Here is a 10,671-nt window from a genome sequence, read left to right on the forward strand (position 1 = left end):
AGCAAACATAAATCCTCCCCGGAAGAAAGCATCACCAGTTAAGGCTCTTAGGATCCTTACAGATTATGATCAGCCAAATATACACTCACAATAAAAAATGACCAAATATTCCAGGAAATAAGCTTCATTGAGTGAAACCAGCAGAATTATCAAGACACAGATTTAAACACGTGTGAATTTCTGATATTTGAAGTGAAAGATACAAAATATAAGGGAGGAAATATTAATAGCAAAAAATATGCAATTAAAAAGGAAGAACAAGGTGTCCCTGGTGGCTCAAGGGGTTAAATCTCAGCACTACAAAGCTATCGGCAGCCACTGCAGCATGAGTTCGATCCCTGGCCAGGGAGCTGACCCACATGGCACAACAGACCTCTCCTGTCTCGCCCGCTGCTCCCCTCAGCAGTGTATTTTAGTTAATCAGCCTGTTCTGCTCCCCATTCTCTCTCTGGTGAATCCTTTCACCCTTCCAGTACCTCTGGCCTGCACCCCAGTTCTTCTACACACACCAAAAAAAAAATCTTAAAAAAAAAAGGAATGGCTGCCCTTTAGACTTTCCTGCCTTAGTGTCCCCATGGAGGCTACCCACCACCACCCCCAGGGGTGTCAATCCCACTTGGAAGACTGCCGTCCTGGAGATCACTGTGATTTTTTCCCTAATACTCAGCACAGCTACTCTACTTACCTTCGTTCTGTCCCCATCATCTGTCTCCCCCAGGATGTCAGAGGCTCAGAAATAGCCACTGGGCTGCCTGCTTCCCTGGCACAGCCCTGCTGCCTGGACACTGCCTGGCATGCAGCCCGTGTTCGGTGAAGTTGTTGGATGAAAGTATAACCAATCTGTATGGTAAGTCCCTGCTGTTGGTACCAACCATCAAGAGGGAACCAGAGTCCCTGGTTCTGCTAAGGACAAGAGTTACCTCCCCGCTGTGACATCTCCGGAAGCTCCCTGGGGCTTCCCTCCCGTCTCCCAGAACCTTAAACATCCACTCCCAGTGCAAGTGTCCTGGCCCCACTGAGGTGGCCGCGGAGAGGGTGGGCTCAGTGGCTCCTGGAAGGCTGACATAAAAGCTGTTCCTTCCAGCATTATTAAGTTTCCACCTTTTCCTGTCATGGCCCAGCCCACCTCTGGGCAGACACTGAAGTCTAAATATTTTAATTAGATTCCTGAAGGGTGATTGAAACAGATTTGGGACCCCAACAAAGGAGATTCTAAAATACCAGCAAAACCCAGACTATTCCAAGGAACTGGCGGTAGAGGGCGGAGGGGTGCATGTCTGTGGGGCCCTTGGCTTCCTCTCTGGGGAGGGAGTCCCTGGCAGTTCAGGGGAGAAATTCCCCCTGTGAATTGTTGTCTTGACCCTGGGCCAGCAGGGTGATAAGGCTCAAGACCCCCTGCGCATAGGCACTCCTCTCCCCATGGCTGACATCAGGGGTCTTACTGTACGGGGGGGGGGGGGGGGTCCCAGGAAAAGGGGAGGTTAGGGCTCCCTGCCCCACCCAAGGAAGGGTGGAGCTGAGCAGGGAGGAGAAGAAATTGGAGAGGAGACTGGAGAAGGAAGAAAGAGGATGGAGAGCAAGAAGACCTGGAGGAGGCACGTCGAGCAGAGAGACTCGCAAAGAAGCTGCACTTGCTTCTCCGCCTTGGACTAGTAGCAGGGACGTGGGGGCATGAACGGAGACGCTTGAAATGGACGTGGGTGAGACACCCAGGGTAGGTTAGCAGTGGCAGTGTTTATCTTGATCTTGCTTTTACTCTTTTCCTCCCAGACTTGCCTGGCCCCTTCTGGCACTTTCCTATGGGTCCCCACCAGGAGGTGCCTTAGACGTGTGGCAGCTTTTGGGCCCCAGCTGCCCTGCGTTGGGCCAACCCTGTTTGACTGGGCATTTACCCACAAGGGGATGGATAACTTCAGGTGCTTGGTTTGGAAACTATTTTATCTATTTTTCCCTTCTCTCTCTTGCACACTCATTACATCAAAGTTCCTTTCCGTTAAAGGTCTTATGCAGTAGAATATGTTTTGTCTTGATGTGGGGATGGCAGAACCTACTTAGAGGGGCCAGGTTTGGGGGTCTTGGGTGCTTCTCTCCCTGCCCTGTAACATTATCACCCTGGGAAACTGAGGCCAGGGAAGCTGGGCTTGAATCCAGCTTGAGTCCCCTTGAAGTCCACACCCTTCTAGAGAGCAGCGGACTAAACCCCAGGCTGCAGCCCTGTCCCTACGCGACTTCCCAGCCTCCCACACTGAGTGAATGAATCTGATTCATTCGGATTGTTTTCCAAGCAGAGTCTTGGTCACGAAGGACGCTGGAAACACACCGATGAAAGGAGCTTTCTGTGCTCTTCGGTCTAAATAGTAAAAAAAAAAAGTCCATCTCCCCCTGCTTGTCTGTCTGTTAAAAACTCAGTGTTGCTCCAAAAAAAACAAATAACAAAAAAAAAAAAAACCCAAATCCCAAACACACAAAACAAAAAAATAAAAAACTGACTTTCTGCTCCCAACACCAAGAATCAGTTACCTTTTTCTCCAAAACCACCCAACAGACCTGAGTTCAAATAGCCTGCAGGGTTCAGCAGCTCTTTCTCTGGCTGGGGGAGACTGGGAAGATGTAAATAAGAAACTTGTTGTTGTGGAAACAAAAAAAATGTCCCCTGGTCCCGAGTGTGGGGCCTTTCATTGGATGTCAGCAGCTGAGAACTAAGGGGGTGTTTCACCTTTCCCAGAAAGGGGACCTTTGCCCCCTGGGCCTAGTCCGTGTTCTCCCTTCTCCAAGTCTGTGGGTCTCCTCTGTCCTGCAGAGAGGCCCCAGGGCTCCCCAAGAGGATAAAGTGCACAGAAGCCTGTAGGTCCCCACAGCTGAAGCTCTGAGCAAAAGCCTGATGTTATTAATAGACCCGAGACAACTTCTAATAGACCCCCCCCCACCGCCCCTTGCTCCTCACCCTAAGAGAGCCAGAGGGCCCAACTAGGCCCAACTGCCTTCTCCTCCCAGAGTAAGGGGTTGGGTGGGGCTGCTGAGCGGGGTGGTAGCAGCGGCTTGTCGGGTCACAGAGGACAGTGAGTGTGACCAGCTCCAGCCAAATCCGGCAGATGCCACTGGCCCTGTGTCTAGTGCCGGCAGGGGTGTGGGGTGCCAGGTCACCAGGGGTGCGCCACAGCAGGCCTCCTGGGCGGACCCTTGCCCAGAAGAAAGTATGAAGTGGGTTAAATGTGTCTTTAGCATCGCAGAGCTTCTAGTTTGTGAGTTTTTCCCTTTGGGGCAGTAGCCAAGAAACCAGCCTCTTGGACATCTTAATCAAACGCACTTTCACGGCCTGGGCAAAATATTTACATCATCAGCAATGTACATTTCTGTAATGATGGATATTTAACTCATTCTCAAATGTTCTCCACTCCATCAGTGCTGCAGTAAACCCCCTGGTTCCCAGAAACCACTCTCGAGAAGGGAGAGAAACTTATTAGCACCAAACACTGCAGGTTCAGCGCCGTCCTGCCCAGGCAGACTTGCCAACTCACCAGCCATCCCCAAAAGACCAAGCCTCGAGCTCCTGGATGAAGCTCCATGGAATCATAGCCATTAGTTATTTTGCGGCCTGGAGGAAGGAGCACAGGGTTGGGGGAGGTGCCATGGGGCTTTCTCAGCATCACACAAATCCCAGAAGCCTTCGCCAGGCCGCTGTTCATGGTATGTCTGCCCTGCCAGGCCAGCCGCAGGTGTCTGTGCTCCACCGACTCAACCCCTGGGCTGCACTGGGCAGGGATCCTCCATGCGAGAATCTTCTAGCAGGTCAGATAAAATCACAAGCTTCCCTTCCACAGCTGTTTCTGGAGCAAGGTTCACAGGCAGGGGCTGCAAAGATGCAGGGAGCTCCTGATGGCCCCCCACAAGGGCAGGGGACTCCAGCTTGAATCCCTGGGCTTAGTCCTGCAGTAGGATGGGCTGAGGCCCTGATGTTAGGATGAGATTCTACTGGAAAGGAGATAGCAGGGGTCCTCAAAGGCTGGCAGAATGCACAGATTTCCCTCGAGCAAGCCAGCACGGGAAGGATTTCTCAAGTCCTTAATTTCGACGTTTTTTTCTCAAGTTCTGGGGAGAATGCAATACCTTCACAATAACCTGCTCCCCCATATAGCAGAAAAGTAGGTCCAAATGCACCCCAAATCTTAGTGTGGAGCAATTTGTGGGGTGAAAAATTCCCTTCACCCCAGTGTCCATGTGCAGCATAGTCTTTCTGTGTGTGTGGGTTTTTTTTTTTTTGTAAAGATTTATTTATTTATGCATACAAGAGCTACGGGCCAGGGATGCGGGGGGTGGGGGGTGGTGAGAGGATACACCAGAGACAGAGGGAGACAGAGTGGGGAGCAGAACAGGCAGACTGTCTGAAATACACTGCTGAGGGGAGCAGCGGGCGAGTTAGGAGGGGTCTGCTGAGCCATGTGAGTCACCTCCCTGGCCAGGGATTGAACTCATGCTGCAGTGGCTACAGATTGCTTCATAGTGCTGACGCTTAACCTTTTGTGCCACCAGGGAGGCCCCTACTGAAGGTATATTCTTAAAACAAAAAAAAATTAATAAAAGCACATCATTAAAAAAAGTATATCCAGTGGTGACAGGGACTTTTAAATGCAACTGGAAAGTTTTCCAGATCTATCAAAGAGTGTCAAAATGTGGAAATTAAAGTTCACAAATGAACTTTTGCGGACATCTTTTCATGGTCAATATGCACATTCAGTTTTATCAAATCATATCAGGAAATATCTTCAGTTACAATTAGTCTTTATCTGATTTCTTCTCAATGACCTGTTTAATATGTTTTCCCTCTAGTTAAACGTACTGATTTTTAACTCCATGATAAAAAAATAGTTGGCACCTTGTTTTGCAAAATTCTTTTAGGAGGTCTGTACGCAAAATGACATAGAAATACCCCCCCCCCCAAGGGGGCAGGAGAGTTTGATGATAGGAGGGAGCAGTCTGCATAGGGAGTCTCCTGGGAGAGCAATGGGTGCTCTGGAACATAGGAACACCCCAATGGATCAGAAATCCACGCTGCTCCCTATTTGGAGGACAGGGGCCAGCCTGCAAGTGGGGCCCAGGATACGTCAGTTGGGGGGAAAGCTGGAGATTATCCAGTTTTCTAGGAATCTTGGGCTCAGGAGCAGGCCTGGGATCAGGTAGGTGCAAGGTGAGGGCTGGACTTGCAGAGGATGAGTTGATGATGAGGCCCCTTGTGCTGGACTTTCGAAAGTGAAAGGAACCAGTTCCACTGGGTACACATTAAGAACCTGTGCCCTAGAGGCTGGGGCCCGCTGAGTGTTCAGGTGGGCACAACTGGTCACAGGTGAGCACTGCAGGACTCAGAGACTGAGAAGCAGGCAGGGTCCTACAGAAAAGGCAATCACAGCAAACGCGCTCCTGCTGTGCAGGCACCCCTCCAAAGTCCCCAACCCGACCCCAGAATCCACACCTGCATCTTAGAAGGCCCCCAGGTGACTTGAGGGTGTGCTGCTGTTGGAGAAGCAGGGGCAGGGGGTGGGGTTTGCCCAATATCTCCGCAGGCAGGTTGGGGGTGGTGGGGGGAAGGGACACGCCTTCCCCAAGCATCAGATTGCGCCCTAGGGAGTGGAACCCCAGGGGATCCTGAGCTTGCAGAGCTACCTCCCCACCTCGTTCTTCTGATAAAGCTCTTCTGGGGTCAGAGTCCAGGATAGGGATGGACAACAAATTTGACATCAGCAGCAGGGGGGAGCATTCACCTTGGGGCTTTTTTGTTGTTTTTGTTGAAAGGAATTCGTGGTATTTGGGAAGCACCTGCCCACCCGTCTTCTTGAAAAAGCTTTTTGTTGTAGATTCTAACAGCTCAGATGGAAATCAAGCGAAAAATATAAAAGTTCTTCCTGCTGCTAACATCTGATCCCTGAGGTCTGAGCACGTTGACCAAACCAGGAAAGCAGGGGTTAGGGAACCAAACCCTAAGATGAGGGGGAGTAAGAAGTGGACCCACGTTTGGGGACCAGGAGGGTCCTCTGATGTCCCTGGGCAGTAGCGCCTCATCCCACCAGAGCTGCCGGTGTCCTTCTGTCCATCTTTGCGCCCTCGCCTCCCAGCGCTGTATCCACAGCCAGGAGAGGTAGATCTCTGCCTTACCCTTTAACACCCCTCACCCCCAAATTGCCAGACCCTCTGGGCCCGCTGATTCCCCTCCAGGGGGGCCCCGCCAGCCGCGGGGGTCCCCAGGACAAGAGCGCAATGTCCCAGCGCGAGGCCCCCAGCCCACCCAGACGAGCCCAGCTGCTGTCACCAAATTCAGGATTTACAGGAACGCTCCTCGCGCGGCGGGGCGGCCACACAAGGAACAGCTTATGCCTCCTCCCTAGAAGAATCTAGGGTTCTGCCTTCCTCTTGCAAACAATAATAAATCAAGTTTAAAAATTAGAAAAAAAAAACAAACTGCTTGTTGCCCGCGTCTCCTCTCCCTCCTGCTGGGGAGCAGCAGAAAAGCCCATTTCGCCCGGGCTCCCCTGGCGGCCTCGGCCCGGCCCTGTAACTTTAAACCTGGCCTGAGGTCATCGGGCTCCGGCGCTGGCCAAACAGAGGCGGGGGGCGGGCCCGGGGCCGGGCCGGGACCACCTTGCGCGCCCGCGCTCGCTCGCGGGGTGATAAATGCTCGCTTCAGGCGCTCCCCAAGTTCCCAGCTGCGAAGTTTGCGCCTCCAGCGAGGCGAGCTTGGCAAACTTCTGGGGCCGGGGAGTTTTTCTTTTTTGCTCCCCGCATCCCAGCCCCCCTCCGCGGCCTGCCGGGGAGCCCTGGGGCCCGGCTGCTGCTCCTGCCCCAGCACCGAAGCCAGCCCCGCCGCAGACAGGCCGGCCAAGAAGATGTGGAAGGTCCCCGCGCTGCTCTGCGTTTTGGGGAGCGCCTGGCTCTGGCTCCCGGCAGAAGGAGGTAAGACCCGGCCGAGCGGCCCCCGCCGGCTGCTGGAGGGGACCCGCGCGCGCGCCCCGACTTGCTGGCGGCCGGGCCTGCTGTTTGAAGTTGCCCAGGAGCGCAGAGGGGAGCTGGGAGCGCGCCCGACGGGAGGGCCCGGCAGGAGGGCGGGAGACCGGCGCAGCCGGTGCCAAGTCCGGAAGAATCAGCTGAGCGGGGTGCCCGGAGGAGCCCCGGAATCCAGGGGCAGCGAGGGAGGGAGGGGGCATCCCTCTGGGCCACCCCCCTCCTGCGCCCCCTGCTCGCTCCCAGGGATCAGGCTGGGAGGGACCGCAGCCCCCTCCCCCTGGCTGGACAGGGCTGTCCCGCCAGCAGGAGGACACAAAGCCTCAGATGGGGACTTTTAGGGGTGCTGGGGGGCTGGGAGGATACTCTGCCTCTGCCCCATCTTGGGCACACTCGGGAACCCCATTTATGGAGAGGGTTCGTAGACAGCATCGCTGTGCGCTAGGGCTGAAGTGGGGAGCCTCCTGAGCAGCATGAAGCAATGGGGGGAGCTGTGAACGCTGAGGCTGAAGTTGGTCTGGGGTCTTGCCTTGACCTTGGCCAACGTCAGCCGCACAGTGAGCGCTGGTTACTCCGCAGGCTTCCTCCTGCGATGGTGGCCCCGCAGCCCCCCCCCCCCATCAGCACCACGCCCACCCCCTTCCCTCGCCCCTTCCCTTCTCATCCCTGCCTCCTCCAGCCCTGCCTGCTATGTTGGTGGCATCCCTGAACATCTGTCAATATTTTATTTTTTCGGGTTTTATTTTTTATGTTTCTCCAATAGAATAGAAGCCCCCCAGGGCACAGCTCTGTCTTATGTCCGAACCCTCATAGCCTGGGCAAAAACAAATGCCAGCACATGGCTATTCTCTAAACGCAGGCGCATGTGGAGATGGTGTGGTTTGGGTTTGAGGTCATTGCCATAAGCCAGTATCGCAGTGAAGTAAGTTACACGAATTGTTTTGTTTTCCCAGTGCATATGACATTATGCTTCTGCCATAGTGCAGCCTAGTAAGCGTGTAGTAGCTTTATGTCCTGGGAAAGAAGTCTGTACCTTCATTTAAAAATATTTATTGCTAAGAAATGCTATCCACCCTTTGAGCTGTTGGAACTGTGGCCCACAGGCCCCCCACCCAGGTCAGAGACCTGCAATTTGTAAAACAACAACAACAACAAAATACAAAAGCAGTAACTGCCAAGCGCCATCAAGTGCAGGCTGCTCTAACAAGGTGTGTCCGACTGGGTGAAGGAATAGGAAGCTAAGTCGTGATCTTTGGAGGCGAAAGCTGCTGAGCAGGTGCCCCTGAGAGGTAAACTCTTAGACAATTTCCAGATTGAGGGTGGAGAGCGTGCCGGAGGACTCCTTGGAGGGAGTGGTTCGAGGGAGGAGTAGACTAACCTAGTATAATTCCACTAAAGGACCAAAATACCCAGCCTGGGGAAATGATACAGGGTGTCCACCTGGGCTGGGCTGTCTGCTTCCCGGAGACTCTTCTGAGGCCCCGGAGGCTAATTGTGGCTTCCTATCTTTGGAACTTCTCCTTCTGCGGCCATGTGCACGGCCTGGTGTTCTAGCCACATTTCCTCTCTGACCAGACATTTGGGGCCTGTGATACAAGATGTGGGAGGGTCCCCCACTGACCCCAGCCCTGCTGCTGCCCACCCAGGCAGTGGGGTGACAGCCTCTGCTTTCTCCAAGGAAGGGGCAGCTGTCGGGAAGGCTAAGCCAGTTCCCATATCAACTATGGGGGTGGGGCGGGTAGGGAGGGTGGTAAACCTTGTCAGAGAAAACAGTCACGTGGATCCTAGAACTGCCCTATTAAAAAAGAAGCAGCAGCCCCCCCCCCTTCCCCGCCAGCAGTGTGGGGGGCTGGCTGGGTGTGATGTGGAGTCACTGGGCTGTGTTGAGAAGCTGAGGCCCTGGAGGGGTTTTGTCTGAGGATAATGAGTCGGGCAGCTTGAATATGGATGAATAACTTCATTGAACTGAGCTATTGTCAGCTTTTCTTGGGGAACTGGGTTGGGGGTAATTATGGTGTTGAATTTTATTCTCTTCCACCCTACTGCCCTTCTCTCATCTGAGTGTTTTTATCGGGTTCAGTTTTATAATTCGGATGGGTTGGCTCTGAGTGCTAGTGGATTCAGAGCTCTGTGGTCCCCCACATCTGGCGGTTTTTCCCTCCAAGTCAGGCTCCACCCTCCTGCTGAACTTTCATCCAAAACACGTCCTTCTGGGCCTCTCTGTTGGGGAATTTGTTTTGTGAAATTCCTGCAGGCTGTTGCTTGCCGTAAAGCACACGCGCTTTCCAGGACCAGTCCACTCAGGATTAATCATGCGCTGAACAAATTTCCCTGAGATTTCCCCGGAACTCTTGCCAGTTTCGGAGGCCCTGGATCTTCGGGGTTGCTAAGACTCTGACTTCAGACGCCTCTGACATCCAGTGGAGATCAGCCTCTGTCCGGGCCTTGGTGAGGCAGGTCTGTCGCTCACACTGGCCTGGCGTATGAGATCCAAAACAGCATTGAATACAGAAAAGCGCATGCCCAGAAAGTATCCAAGCCTGAGGAAACTAATTTGGGGCACAGGGAGTAGAACAGAACCCCAGTTGAGCAAAGATATACAACCCGGTCCTCCTCTGGCCTTTGAAATGAATAACTCCATAGCAGACACTCACAGAAACCCCAAAACCTGGGCAGACAGCAGGAGGGACACCACGCCCCTCCATCACTGCCCCCCCCCCAAGGGCTCGGAGGTCACAGTCCCCTCATTCAGTCACCACAACTCCTTACAGACAATGATCTTCAGAATACACCAGAACTAGGGTTCACAACGGGTCTAATCCAAACCCCCAGCTGTTTTCACTACAGGATATTGCCGCAAACAAACAGAAACAACAAAAATCACACCAAGCTTTGCAATTTTAGGGAACCCTAGGCTGACTTCAAGCGCTTTACACTTGAAACAAAACTTTTCATCATACAAAAAGTCCTTCATGTTCAATACTTAGCGCAGTATTCCTTTAAGAGTGAAATGTACTTTGAATGTGATTTCTGTTTTTTTAAGATTTATTTATGCATAGAAGAACTGGGGTACAGGTCAGGGGTGGGGTGGTGGTGAGAGGATTCCCCAGAGACAGAGTGGGGAGCAGAACAGGCAGATCCACTGAAATGCACTGCTGAGGGGAGCAGCGGGCAAGACAGGAGAGGTCTGCTGCACCATGTGGCCCGGAATTGAACTCGTGCTGCTGTGGCTGCGGATAACTTCAGAGTGCTGCATCTTAACCCCTTGCACCACGAGGGAGGCCCCTGAACGGATTTCTTAATTCATTCCCCAAAGAAGCTCCAGGCTCTCAGCTGCTCCTGCTGTGCAGCGCGGTGCTAAACGTGGGACTTGAACTACACTCATTGGCGAGCAACAGGCCTAGCTGAAACGTGTGCTCTGCAGTCTTCACGAGCATGGCCTGGACCTGTGCCTCAAATTCCATTGGCTTATCTGAATAGTTGTCATATTTCTGGCTCTAAGAACCTGGCATGCCAGGTTACAACTTGTGGAAATATGACGGGGGAGGATGAGCAGAGAGAAAGAAGACGAATACCTGGCACTTCCCTTAGGAAACTCACTTCAGGAATCACAGAAGATCCTGGAAGGTTCTCCAAGGAAGCCCTGCTGTTCTGCCAGCCTGAGACCTCACAAGGGAATGT

This window comes from Talpa europaea (genome assembly GCF_964194135.1).
Source record: "Talpa europaea genome assembly, chromosome: 9".
In the NCBI taxonomy this organism is placed as follows: Eukaryota; Metazoa; Chordata; class Mammalia; order Eulipotyphla; family Talpidae; genus Talpa; species Talpa europaea.